The following is a 13,076-nucleotide window of genomic DNA, read 5'->3' on the forward strand; positions in this document are numbered from 1 at the left end:
TCTGTGGCTTCCCTCGCTGTCTAAGTCACGCTTGGCCTTGCACATTTCCGAGCCATGTGGACTACGTGCTGTACTCTAGAAGACGGGGCCTGTTTTCCATTCATTCTGTTTTATACCCTTTGAAGGGTCTCAGGGACCTTCTCTGAAGTCAATTAAAAACAACCTTGGGAGTAAAACAAACATGGACTTCATTTCTCTTTTGCCATGGAGAGAGAAGTTCAGTAAAAAAGATGAGAAATCAGCTTGGTAAATCTTAACTATGTAGAGATTAAACATTGGGTTACTTACTGACAAACTAATAATCATGAGAAGGTAACTAATTTTGTCCTTTACAATTAGGGAGCTCTAGATTAAAATTCCAGCCTCCACACTACATGCTGAAAGAAATTAGACAAAGTATGTACCCTCTCAAAGCTTCATCTTCCTCATCTATAAAATGAGAATCACGTAACACACATGCCTCACGGAGGAGCTCTGGTGGCACCGTGGGCTCCCAGCTGGGTTACTAACTGCAGGCCTGCTGGAAACCAACAGCCCTGCAGGCGAAAGATGAGGCTTTCTCGGACCATGGAGAGGTACAGCCTCGGAAATCCCCAGGGGCAGCTCTGCTGTCCTATCAGGTGGGTGTAAGTCTAAAGCAACCCGACAACAGTAAATACCTCATTGGATTATGATGAAGTGTCAATGAGCTAAGGAGTACACAACCATTTAGCACAGGACCTGATACAGAGCAGGCCCTTCAATAAATGCTGTACAAGCAGTCCCCGTGTCACAACCAAGATCCTTTCTTGTACCTTAATCACAAAACTGGTGGTTCAAACCCACCAGCAGCTCCAAGGGAGAACTACGAGGCTGTATGCTCCCTTAAAGATTTATAAAGCCTCAAAGACCCTATGTAGGATCACTAAGAGAATCAACTGGCAGCTGTCGGTTGGTGCAGAAAAGGTTCAAAGCCCTCTTCATGATTTCTAAAGGTGGCAGGTGCAGCAAGTGAAAGTGACTGTGATGGAGACTCTGTTAAAAGGAAGGGGTTACAGACCTGCCTTTCAGTTCTGGCTAGACCGGAGCACGCACATGGGTACAGCCAAGAGCTCACAACACACAGAATCCAGGAACAGAGATGGGACATTGAACTCTCATACACCATAGGTAGGCATGTAAAACTTTTATTTAAGAGTAAAATCAATCATAAAAAAAAGACAACTCAAATGTGAGAGAGCTTCAAAAAGTTTATGGGAAGATTCCGGGCATGTAAATTAGTTAATCTTTATGAGAAATGTGTCGTCCCTGCTAAAGCTGACAGTATGCCTACTTTATGGCATGGCAATTCTACTCCCAAATATATAGACCAAACACATGAGGGTGTAGGCTCACCAAAACATGTGTACAGTAAGAATGCTCAAAGCATCTGGAGACCATTCCAATGTTCCCCGAGAGAATGGAGACTCTGTGGTACGTCACACAATGGAATACTACCCAGCAACAAGAGGAGCCCTGGTGGTAGAGTAGTTATGTGCTGGGTTGTTAACCAACAGCCGTTCTTTGGGAGAAGGATGCGGTTTGCTACTCCGGTAAGCATTACAGACACAGAAATCCACAAGAGCAGTAGAAATTCTAGCCTGTGCGATAGGGTCACTATGAGTCGTAAAGGACTCAATGGCAGCGGGTTGTTTATTTGGGGGGTGGGTACCCAGAAATAAAGAAGTGCTGATACATGAAACAACATGTAGGACTCACATGACACTGCTCTGAGGAAAAGCCATGGACTGTGAAAGAGTCCAGACAGAATGATTCCAATGACCTGAATTCAAGAACAGGCAAAGTGGACTTAGGATAACAGAAGTCAGTGGGGATGGAGAAATTACTGGATAGGAAAGAGCACAAGGAAATGTTCTGGGTGACAAGTGTATACCTGTGATGTGTGCATTTTACTGCATGTACGTTATATTTCAATTTTTAAATTTCAAATGCCTACACAAATAAAGATGTCTGAGTCTGAAGGTACAATGTGCCCTGTTTTTAACTCACGAAATCAATGATTTTCTTTTCCCTTGGTTATAAAGTTTTAGAAGTGGGCCTATGTGGAGAGGGGGAAATTTTGAATGCATTAGCAATAGAAAATTTAAAGTATTTCTGGCTCCTTAACTTATTGTAAACTCTAATCAAAGTGCTCCTGTCTTTTTTTTTTTCTTCATATGTGCCGGTTTTAATGGAAGTTGTGTACAAAGTATTTTACTCTTGCATCTTCTCCAGTGATTCTTCCTTGTAATTGCCGCTTTCCTTTCCTACTTGGCGAGATTTGGCTTTCCGCTCCAGGATCTGTTTGCGGTCTTTGTCCAGTTTTAACCTCGCAACAACCACCTTGCTGGGTGAATGCCCACATGGACAGTGGTGCCGTTAGCTTTATCTCGCTGCACCCGCTCAATGTAGATGACGTGTTTCTTCCGGTATACCTGGACCACTTTGCCAATCTGCTGACCTTTGTAGTGTCCTCGCACAACCTGAACTTCATCATCCTTGCGGATAGGCATGGACCGGACATGGTGTTTCTGTCGCAGTTCCTTGGAAAGAGGGGAAGACATAATCTTCCTGCGAACGTGGGAAGGTACATAAAATGCCTTTTCCGGTTTTTGCTCCAGTAAGAAGTCACAAAGGGATCGAACTTCATTGTGGCTCTTCCGGTTCTCGCTCATGTCTTTTAACACAAGTCTGACGGATGGCAGTTGAGGTTACTTCCTCAAATTATAAACACTCTCCACCTTGCCTACTAACCTAGGCAAGTAAAACATTCGTTTTCAGCAATGTTGACACACAAAAGCATCAGAACAGGAAACAGTATTTGAGAAAAACAGAACCCCACAATAAGATTAACAAGCTATAAAAAAACAAAAGATTAACAAGCTACACACAATTTTTAAGAGCGCCCTTAGGAATTTCCCTTTCTCTGACATATGTTTTCAACACAACTATACACATGTCACCGTGAGTTTTTATTTTATTTACAAAATTAGTCAAGAGCCAAGCGGTAAATGAAACTCTGAGATGAAATCTCAGCTTATCCGTTTAAAGATTGACCTGTTGGGGTAACCTCTGGGCATTTTTACATAGCCACGAAAAACCTCAGAATAAAATTTGTACTTTTTTTTTTTCTTTTCAATTTTAAAAGCAAAATGAGACAGATATGGGTGCATGTGTGTATATGGGATGGGGAGAAGGGGAGGTTGGAGTATTACACAAGAATCCTTCTGTAACCAGGGAAATCCTTCCAGGTTTTTTAATGGTATGTGATACATACTACTTTGCCATTTACAAATATTTTGTGGGTATCTGTGCATCAAATAAGGAGCCCTGGTGGTTATAAAAATGTTACCCATTGGCCGCTGTCAGAGGTTCAAAACCACAAAAAAGATAAGGCTTTCTGCTCCCGTAAAGATTTACAGCCTGGAGATCCAAAGGGACAGTGCTAATATATCCTACAGTGTCACTATGAGTCAGAATCAACTAGCTGACAGTGTGTGTGTGTGTGTGTGTGTGTGTGTGCGCGTGCGCGCGCGCAAGCATGATGAACTTTAGTAACAATAATGACTAATATTTATTGAGCATCTGCTCTGAACTTTGTGGTACTAAGCATTTACATGTATCAATGTATTTCCATTCAAAATAATCCAAGAACTATTTACAGTTACAATCATCAATTCCATTTAAGAAAATTCCCTTAGGTCACACAGCTCTAAGTTGCAATAAGAAGACTAAAGGTTACATAGTCTAGGATCCAGAAATCGTATTTTTAACCACTGTACTCTACAAGTAATTCTGAATACTTGAATGCCTATGTATCTGGCCTTATATTACATATAGGTTTAAAGTTGTACCTTTAAATTATTTCCAAATTTTCCACTATTAAAAACAATGCTTTGAAGAAAATGAAAATAAATAAGTAAATAGGGGGCAGGAGTGCTTTGATACACCTTTGTGATATTTTTCCCACCACCCTAATTTTTTTTGGCCCTTCGGATAAATTTTTATAAGTAGAATTGCTAGGTCAGAGGAAACAGTAAATAGTTCCAGTAACCAGATAAACTGTCAACTAGATGATATTTTCATCTGCTTCTAAGGGATCCCTAATAACAGTAGAAAAGATAATTTGCCAGAGGTAACTGTACATAAGTAGCTCCATGTATAGGAACAAGAATCGCTAGGTACATCTGAGAGTGAAAAGAAAGGTTAGCGGTGACTAAAAAAATACTGAAAATTCAAGAACAGATTGACTGCTTAAGTGTCTCTTGAAGCCCATGATTTCTCAAGTCCAGTCTGAACAACTATATAGACTCACAAGATCCCACATTCATGCAGTTATTCGTTTGTTTTCAGCTTTTATATCTTACAGGCTTTAATGTCCTAGTGAAAACTGGCATGAGAGTAGAGAAGATCTACCTATACTAAGTCTGCATGCATGAAGCTTATTCTTTATTCCTCTGTCATCACTCCCTGCCAACATGTCAATTCTGATGACCCTATGGGGCAGACCAGAACTCGGAAAAGGAGAGAGAAAATGCCTATAGAACTCAGAATACAATCAATGTCACTGGCCCTACTCGGTACTCACCTTCATGAAGAAATCACTGAAGATATGGGGGTGCTACAGCAAAGTGTGGTGGGGAAAACAACAGATGGTGCCTAGCTACCAGAAAGAACAGCATTTGGGGTCTTAAAGGCTTGTTCTAAAACCAGCCGCCATCTAAAGGAGGTGTCTACTAAGTCCACATGGAAGAAGCACACTAGCCTGTGGGATCCAAGGGCTGTAAATAATAAAATCAAAATCTGAAAGAGGGAACGGTATCAGCTTAAATTCTCAACACCTGGTTTTCCTAAGGATGACAGGAAGTCCAAACTCCTTTTGCAGGCCCCGCCTGGTAAAACCCTTAGACCATAGCCCAGGACATGAAGAGCCTATCACGCGGAGCACTGTGGATGATGGCAAATGCATTTAGGTTAAAATCTAACACTGCAGCATTTGCTCTCCCTTTTGACCCTTCTTAAAGTTGTTTCCGTTTCTGAAGTTTTCTGCTTTCTTTTCTATTGAGATTTTTTTCTGTTTTGTCATTGTTGTTGGCTTTTTGTTTGCTTGCTTGCTTCCTGTTTGTGTGTTACATGATTTTTCTCTGTATGAAATCCAAGATAGGTAAATCTATAGAGATAGCAACTGGGACACGACAGAGGAGATTGGGGAAAATGGGAGCTAACAACAATGAGTAGACAAAGAAAATGCTCTGAAAATGATTGTGGTGATGACTGCCCAACTATCCTTAATAGGAATGAACAATTAAATGACATGATATATGGATAGAGACCAATAACATTACTTTTTAAAATAAAAGTAAAAAATTTAATGTCACACATATGTAGTTGCACATGTAGAAACTTGAATTGATATATGTTTTGCTTTGTATATTCCCCAAAACAAAATAAATAAAATTTGGGGGCAGGAGTGAGATTCCTATTTAGGAAGCTCTATGAGGCAACTCTACTCTATCATATGGAGTCATTATGTGACGGAATTGACTCAACAGAATATAACAACTAATAAAATAAACAGAGACATAACATTTAAATGACCCAAAATGTCTTGCCTTTTTCCTGCCCACTTACGGAAGGCAGGTTTCCATTTCCTTGTGACAGCATTTTAAGGGTCGGTTATCTTACTAGTTAGATGACCACAGCATCATAGCTTAACTTTGTATGAAAGCATAATACAAATTAAAATGTACCTTAAAAAAAACCATAGGGCCAGAAATGCTCATGTAATTCCATCGCCCAACAACTCCGTATAATAGAACAGAGTTGACCCGTAGAGCTTTAATAGGAATCTCCCTCCAGCCCCACGAATTTTATGTATTTTGTTGCTGGCTGGGGGGAGATATACACAGCAAAACATCAGAAGATTTCAGAGAAGAATCCACTGTGGGCTTTTCCCCCATCATCTGGTGTCACCAGCAATCCTTGGAGTGTAGACATATCACTCTGACCCCTGCCTCTGTTGTCATGTGGCAGTCTCGACGTGAGTCTGTTTTCTCTTCTTCCACTGAATTCGATTTCACCCTTAGGATGACCTCGCTTTAACTTGATTACATCTGCCAAGGTCCTATTTCCAAGAAGGTCACATTCACAAGTCCTGGCACATATCCTTTAGGGGGAGCGAACTGACCCACAATCGATGGCCGAGATTTTCCACGTTGGCATTCTCTGAACAGATGTTTGCCAATGAACATCACACAGCTTGGGTCCAAGTTCCATGAACAGTGGCTCCTCTCTTGAGTTCTGCCAGGAGGTAATGAAATCTGCTCTTACAGAACTGTGACTGTTTGGAGAAGTAACTCCACCATAATAGCAAATCGCTCAAGACCTTCCTGAAGATGTTTAAAGTTTCAAAAGGAGGAGGAAATATGAAGGAACTGACATTATTGGTCTAAAGCCAACCCAACAGGTATCTTGGAAACCACAAATTAAACCAGGGCAACTTGAGCAGAGGGAGAGTACGATAAGAAGACAGAAGCCTCTTTCACCCAAAAGGAGCACACGAGGCCATTTCAGAAAAACCCGTGTCATGGTTGATGCCATTCCTCACAATGCACACACAGCAGTTTCCTGCTGCTTCATTACTGTGAGGCTTCAAGAGTGTTTCCAGAGATTTGAAAAGAAACTGTACAAATCGAAAATGCCACATCGCATCACACGTTCCAAAGCTTCGTCTGTCCACTAAGCCACACTTACATTAAGGTGTTTCAGAGTGCGTGGGAAAATGACATGATCTTTTAATTCCATGTTTCCAGCTTTTCGAAGCCTCCCTCATAATGTCAAATTTCCAGTACACCCTGGGATGACAAAACAATTTGAGTTTTGGAGTTTCTTCTTTTTTAACAGAGTTTCTCGTTGTGGTCTTAGGAGAAGATATGCAACAAAGTGTTATTCGGTTAAAGGTGCTGTTTTCTGTTCATTGCTGTCCAGCTGATTCCAACTCATACAACTCAGAGTGCACCCACGTAAAATTTAAAATTGCTCCAATGATTTTTAAGGCTTTCAGAACCTACTGCCAGGCCTGTCTGGGTGCAAAGGATCAGAAGGCTGTTGAGTACTTCACCAACTGCAGCGCCCAGGGACTCATCAATTAAATGGTACTGGCTGCGGAGTGGTTACACATTGGGCTGCAATCCTCAGGTCTGCAGTTCAAACACCCACCGCTCCTTGGGAGAAAGATAGGGTTTTCCACTCACGTAAATAGTTACAGTCTCGGAAACTCACAGGGGCAGTTTTACCCTGTCCTATAGACCAAGGCTCGATGGCAAGTGAACTTTTTAATGTGAGACATTAAAAATACTAACATACAAAAATAAAAAATACTAACATACAATAGATATTACCAATTCTGTATTCCCTTTTCCCCCAACCCATAATTTCTTCAAGAGTTCCGTTATAGTTTCAATAAAACACTAGAATACTATATTAAGATGAAATCATTTCTAAATCCATAAGTTTTCCATTTTCAGAGTCAGAACAGAAGACCCTACCTAAGGCCGTAGCCAATGAACATAGAGATGTGCATTCTCTTCCCTATGAGGGAGCAACTCTACTTCTAGGATAATACACTGTCTCTCTCGCACACAAGGCCACTTAAGAGATGTTTTGAGGAAAATGGAAGGAAATATTTGCATGTTCAGCAACAGGAAAATGGCTACAACAGGTACATTCAACAGTTAAAAAGAATGAAGGAGAACAAGAATTAATCTCACAAACAATGATGAGCAACAAGAAACAACCTTCAGTGTAGGTTTAATAGGTCACTTGTACAACTTTTTAAAATGCATGACACTATCATTATATGCATAAGCACCCAGAGTGAAAGTATGAAATACATGAGTGGCAATGATACAATGAGACTCCTAATGGTGGCCCGCACTGGAGAGAAAGTGGGTGGGGAGTGTGCAGAGCAAGAAGTGAGCGCCAGGGGCTTCAACTTCTGTTTCAGCGCTTAAGGTGAGTGGTGGCTAAAAAGGTGATAAAAGCCTGTCGTAATAATTTCTGTACATACGAATTACTTTGTAATAAGAAAAACAGTCTTACCGATTTTCACCTACTTCAAGAAATGTATCTGTTCTGACAATATAACAATCGAAAATTAATGTCATTTTTAAAAATCAATTAATGTCATTTCTATTGCAATCTTAAATTCTCCAGTGCAAATACTGAATGTGATCCTAGAGAGGAGGCGTGAAAAGGGATCCCGCCCCTAAGTGTAGAGCTACCCCAATCTTATGGATTCTTTGCAATGCTTCCAAAAAGTAGCTTGAATAGAACCTGGCTGCATATTGCTCGTGTTTGTTTTCCTCTCAGATGAGAAAGGAAATTAAATGGACCTGGGAGAGTTCCAAAAATTAAAATAAGTCACGCCCACCCTCACTGACACATGAGGGTTACTCCACTGTTTGCAGTAAGCATTACTGAACAGAAGCTTTGCCCTACTTACAACTGGGCTATTACCAAAGAAATCTGCTTCCTCCCTGTGGGGAGTTCTCTTGGTTTACAGTCAGAACACCAACATAATCTGATGCAGCCTGACAACAGTTAACAAAAGCTGCTTAATGAGCATAAAGCAACTCGGAAGTTAAATTAAATCAGGTAAATTTAGTGGATCCAGAATAATATTGTGAAGTGTCATTGAGCTCGTTTCGGCTCATCGTGGCCCAATGGACAAGGCCGGCGTGAAACCCTGCCGGGCCCTGTACAATTCTCATAATTGTGGCTATGCTTGGGTCTACTGTGGTCAATCCGTTTCACTGAGAGCTTTCCTCTTTTCGGTGACCCTCTACTTTACCAAACATGATATCCTTCTCCAAGGGCTGGTCCCTCCTGCTAAGTCCGTGTTGCTGCGCCCATGAATAACATCCATCCCTGTGACCATGCCCACTTTGTTCATGTGCTCATTGGTCAATGACAGGAGTGGCGGAGGAAAGAAAAGAACTAGTCTCCACAGTGCATGTCATCTTATCCACTTCATTGTTAAAAGTCCTCCTCTTCAGAGGTAACCCTTTGGTGAGGATTCACAGGAGATGCTAGTATCTCTACTTCTGTGGCCAATTCAGAGAGGTGTATCCACATACCTCTCTCTTCCCCACACCTCCCTGTCACCAATTTTCCAATCATGTTCCTTCCAATTCCCTGACCATCCAGCTAAACCATTAGCCACAGTCCTTCAATCAGTATACATTCGCACATTTGGCCATTTCTCCTTCCAGGCAAATTGAACAGACAGATGCACTGCTTGAAGTTCTGCCCATTGGGAGGATTTCCCTTCACCACTGTCTTTAAGGGAGATCCCAGAAAGGGGCTAAAGGGCTGGTGCTGTCCACTTACGAGTGGCACCTGCATATTGTGTAGAGACATCAGTAAACCAAGCATGAATTTTCTGTTCCTCAGTCAACGCATCCTGAGTAACTCCCCAGGAGGCCATAGGTGCAGACAGAAGGAAGGTACTGTGACAGAAGAGGAGACTGTGGGCATTTGGGCCACTTCTTCATGCAGCTTACTTGTCCCTTCAGGTCCTGCTCTAGACCGATCTCGTATATACCACTTCCATTTAACAAGGGAGTTTTGCTAAGCACATCCAACTTTATGACTCCGTGGGTCAGACAATAACCAGTTCATGATGGCTTGGTGGCCCATGGTGAAGGCGTTCAGTCTCCCGTAAGGCCCAGTCACAGGCTAAAAGCTGTTTTTCAAAAGGGGAATAGTTGTTTGTAGAGGGTGGCAGGACTTTTCTCCAAAATCCCAAGGGTCTATCCTGCGATTCGCCAATAGGGGCCTGCCAAGACTCCACACTGCATCTTTTTCTACAACTGACACTTCTAGCACCATCGGGTCAGCTGGATCATGTGGTCCCAGTGGCAAAGCGGCTTTCACGGCAGTCTGAACCTATTGCAGAGCCTTTTCTTGTTCTGGGCCCCACTCAAAATTGGCAGCCTTTCACATCATTTGATAAATAGGTTGGAGTAGAACACCCAAATAAGGGATATGTTGCCTCCAAAATCCCAAAAGGTCCCCCACCTGCCAAGAAGAATGCACTTCCGAGGACAGCACTGGGGCTACATTTTGGGGAGAGGGATGCGTCGGATTAGAGCACACATGAGAAAGGAAGAGGGATGGAGAGGAGAGGACATCCTGGCCACCAAGCCCCGAGGACGATGTTCCTGCTCAGAGCAGACAACGCACGGGGAAGAAAATAGGGCCAACCCCACCACGGGACATGGTGTCCCTCACTGAACCATGGTGCTGCGGGACACAGCACTGGAGACAAAGTGTGGGAATAGTGCACGGTCTGGTCTGGCCCCATCAGGCTGGGGTGAGGCACTGAGGGCATGCAGCAGAGCAGCAGGGGGAGCAGACTGTTGAAACCCCTGGGGAATACCAAAAATGGGCTTTGGAGATAGAGTGTGGCACTCCATCAGACTTGACTGGAAAACACTCTTAAAGGCCAACAAACAGACCTTGAACTATTTATAGGCTTTTCCACTTTCGTCTGTGGCTTTCTTTTTGTTATTGTTATTTTGGTGTTGGTTGTTGTTATTGTTTTGTTGGTTTTGACTTCCTTTGTTGTCTTATTTGGCTTTGCCTGGTTTTTTGCCTTATTAATGAATAAGTGCACTTTTGCATGTCTATCTAGATAAGATAGGCAGGATAAATAATTCGGAGATGGAAAGAACGGGACCAATGGTTCCAGGGGGATACGGGAGAAGTAGAGGTGGGAGAAAGAAAGGGAGGGAGAACCAATCCAGGGACAAGGGAACAACAAGTGAACTATAATCAATGGAAGGAAGGTTGTAGGATGCTTAGTGAGGCTTAATCAAGGGCAATGTAGCAGCGAGAAATTACTAAACCTGAATGAAGGCCAAATATGATGGTGGGGCAAGAGGAAAGTAAAAGGAAATAGAGGAAAGAACCAGGAGGCAAAGGACATTTATAGAGGCCTAAATACCAGTATGCACATATGCAAATATATATATAACGAGAGGGGAATAGAACTATGTACTCATATCTATATGTTAAGAATTAAGGTTGCAGATAGACTTTGAGCCTCAACTCAAGTACTCCCTTAACAGTACATTTTGTTCTAACAATCCGGCATTCTGTGATGCTCACCCTTCCTGACATGATTGCTGAAGACAAAATGGGTGCATAAGCAAATGTGGTGAAGAAAGCTGATGGTGTCCACTATATAGCGTCTGGGGGCTTAAAGGCTTGAAGATAAACACGCATTCATCTAGCTGAGAAGCAACAAAGCCCACATGGAAGAAGCATACCAGTCTGTGTGATCATGAGGTGTTGATGGGATCAGGTATCAGGCATCAAAGGCCCAGAACAAAACCATACCCAAAGTGAATTGGGGTGGGAGTGGCATGGATTAAAGACCCAATGTCCATCTGTAGACAATTGGACATCCCCTTACAGATGGGTCACAGGGAGGAGATGAGTCTGTCAGGGTGCAGTATAGCACCGATGAAACACACAACTTTCCTCTAGCAATTTGGTGCTTCCTTCACCCCACTATCATGATCTCAATTCTACCTTACAAATCAGATTAGACCAGAGCATGTACACTGCTTCAGATAAAAGTCCTCAACACAGGGAATCCAGGAGAGATAAACCCCTCAGGGTCAACAGTCAGAGTAGAGGATACCAGTAGGATGAAGGGATGGTGGGAGTTTAAAGGGGGCATTGATCACAAGGATCAATGTAGAAACCCCTCCCAGGGGGACAAATAACAGAAAAGTGGGTGAAGGGTGACAGAGGACGATGTAAGATATGGAAATAATAATCTATAACTTATCAAGGGAAGAAAAATCTTATCAAGGGTTTGTAAGGGAGGGTAGGTTGGGGATGGAGGGAAGGGGAAGAAATGGGGAGCTGATATCAGGGGCTCAAGCGGGAAGAGAATGCTTTGTAAATTATGATAGCGGCATATGTGCAAATGTGCTTGACACACTGGAGGAATGTATGGATTATGATAAGAGATGTAAGAACCCCCAATAAAAGAATTATTTTAAAAATCCGAAAAGGTCCACTAGGTGTTGTGCCTCCAGTAGTTGTTTGGAGGAGGGTGGGGGGGAGATGCAATAGCTTATGCTTTTCTTTTAGAGGAATATCTTGACATGCCCCACAGCACTGGACCCCTAGAAATTTTACTGAGGTAGAGGGTGCCTGAACCTTTGGTAGGTTGATTTCCCCCCATCTTGCACTGACATTGTACCAATGAATCTAGTCTTTGATACATCTTCCTCAATGGGTTCAATCAGCATAGTGTCATCAATATAATGGACCAGTGTGACATTGTGTGGAAGAGACAGGCAATAATGTCCCTTTGGACTAAGAGTTGATGTACTCCTGGGGGAGAATTGTAAGAGTATATTGTTGCCCCTGTCAGCTGAAGGCAAACTGCTTCTGGTGGCGCTTCGATACTGGGTTGAGAAGGCATCAGCTTAATGCTAGATCAATAGCTGCGTACTGAGTACCAGGAGGAGTATTAATTTGCTCAAGCAGTGAGCCCACATCTGGAACGGAAGCTGCAGTTGGAGTCACCACCTGGTTAAGTTTACAATAATCTACATCATTCTCCAAGATCCATCTATTTTGTTGTGTTTTTTAATAGGCCAAATAGGTGAGTTTAACGTGGATGTGGTAGGAATTACCACCCTTGTAACCTTCAAGTGTATGATGGTGGCACTGATTTCTGCAATCCCTCCAGGAATGCGGTACTGTGCGTTAACTAAGCCCTGGTGGTGTAGTGGTTATGCACTGGGCTGCAATTCACATGGTAGCAGCAGAAACCACCAGCAGCAATAGCAAGGGCTCAAACAGAAAGAACACGTTTTGAAAACAATGATGGCATCACAGAGAGCTACATATAACCTCCTCCTCTCTGGGGGATGGGCAACAGAGGGGTAGGTGAAGGGAGACGCCGGGCAGTGTAATATAAGACATAATAATAATTTATAAATTATCAAGGGTGCATGGGGGAGGGGGCAGAG

General features: G+C 42.6%; 1 protein-coding gene and 1 pseudogene across 1 annotated transcript in view; both read right to left on the bottom strand.

Moving 5' to 3' along the window:
• RASSF3 (Ras association domain family member 3) overlaps nucleotides 1-13,076 on the bottom strand; it is an 88,247-nt gene that overhangs the window by 47,636 nt on the left and 27,535 nt on the right. The window lies entirely within an intron of this gene.
• On the bottom strand, nucleotides 2,233-2,668 carry LOC101638556 (annotated as a pseudogene).

Source organism: Echinops telfairi, unplaced genomic scaffold, assembly GCF_000313985.2.
Source record: "Echinops telfairi isolate 266 unplaced genomic scaffold, ASM31398v2 ScPeMD7_2;HRSCAF=8, whole genome shotgun sequence".
NCBI lineage: Eukaryota > Metazoa > Chordata > Mammalia > Afrosoricida > Tenrecidae > Echinops > Echinops telfairi.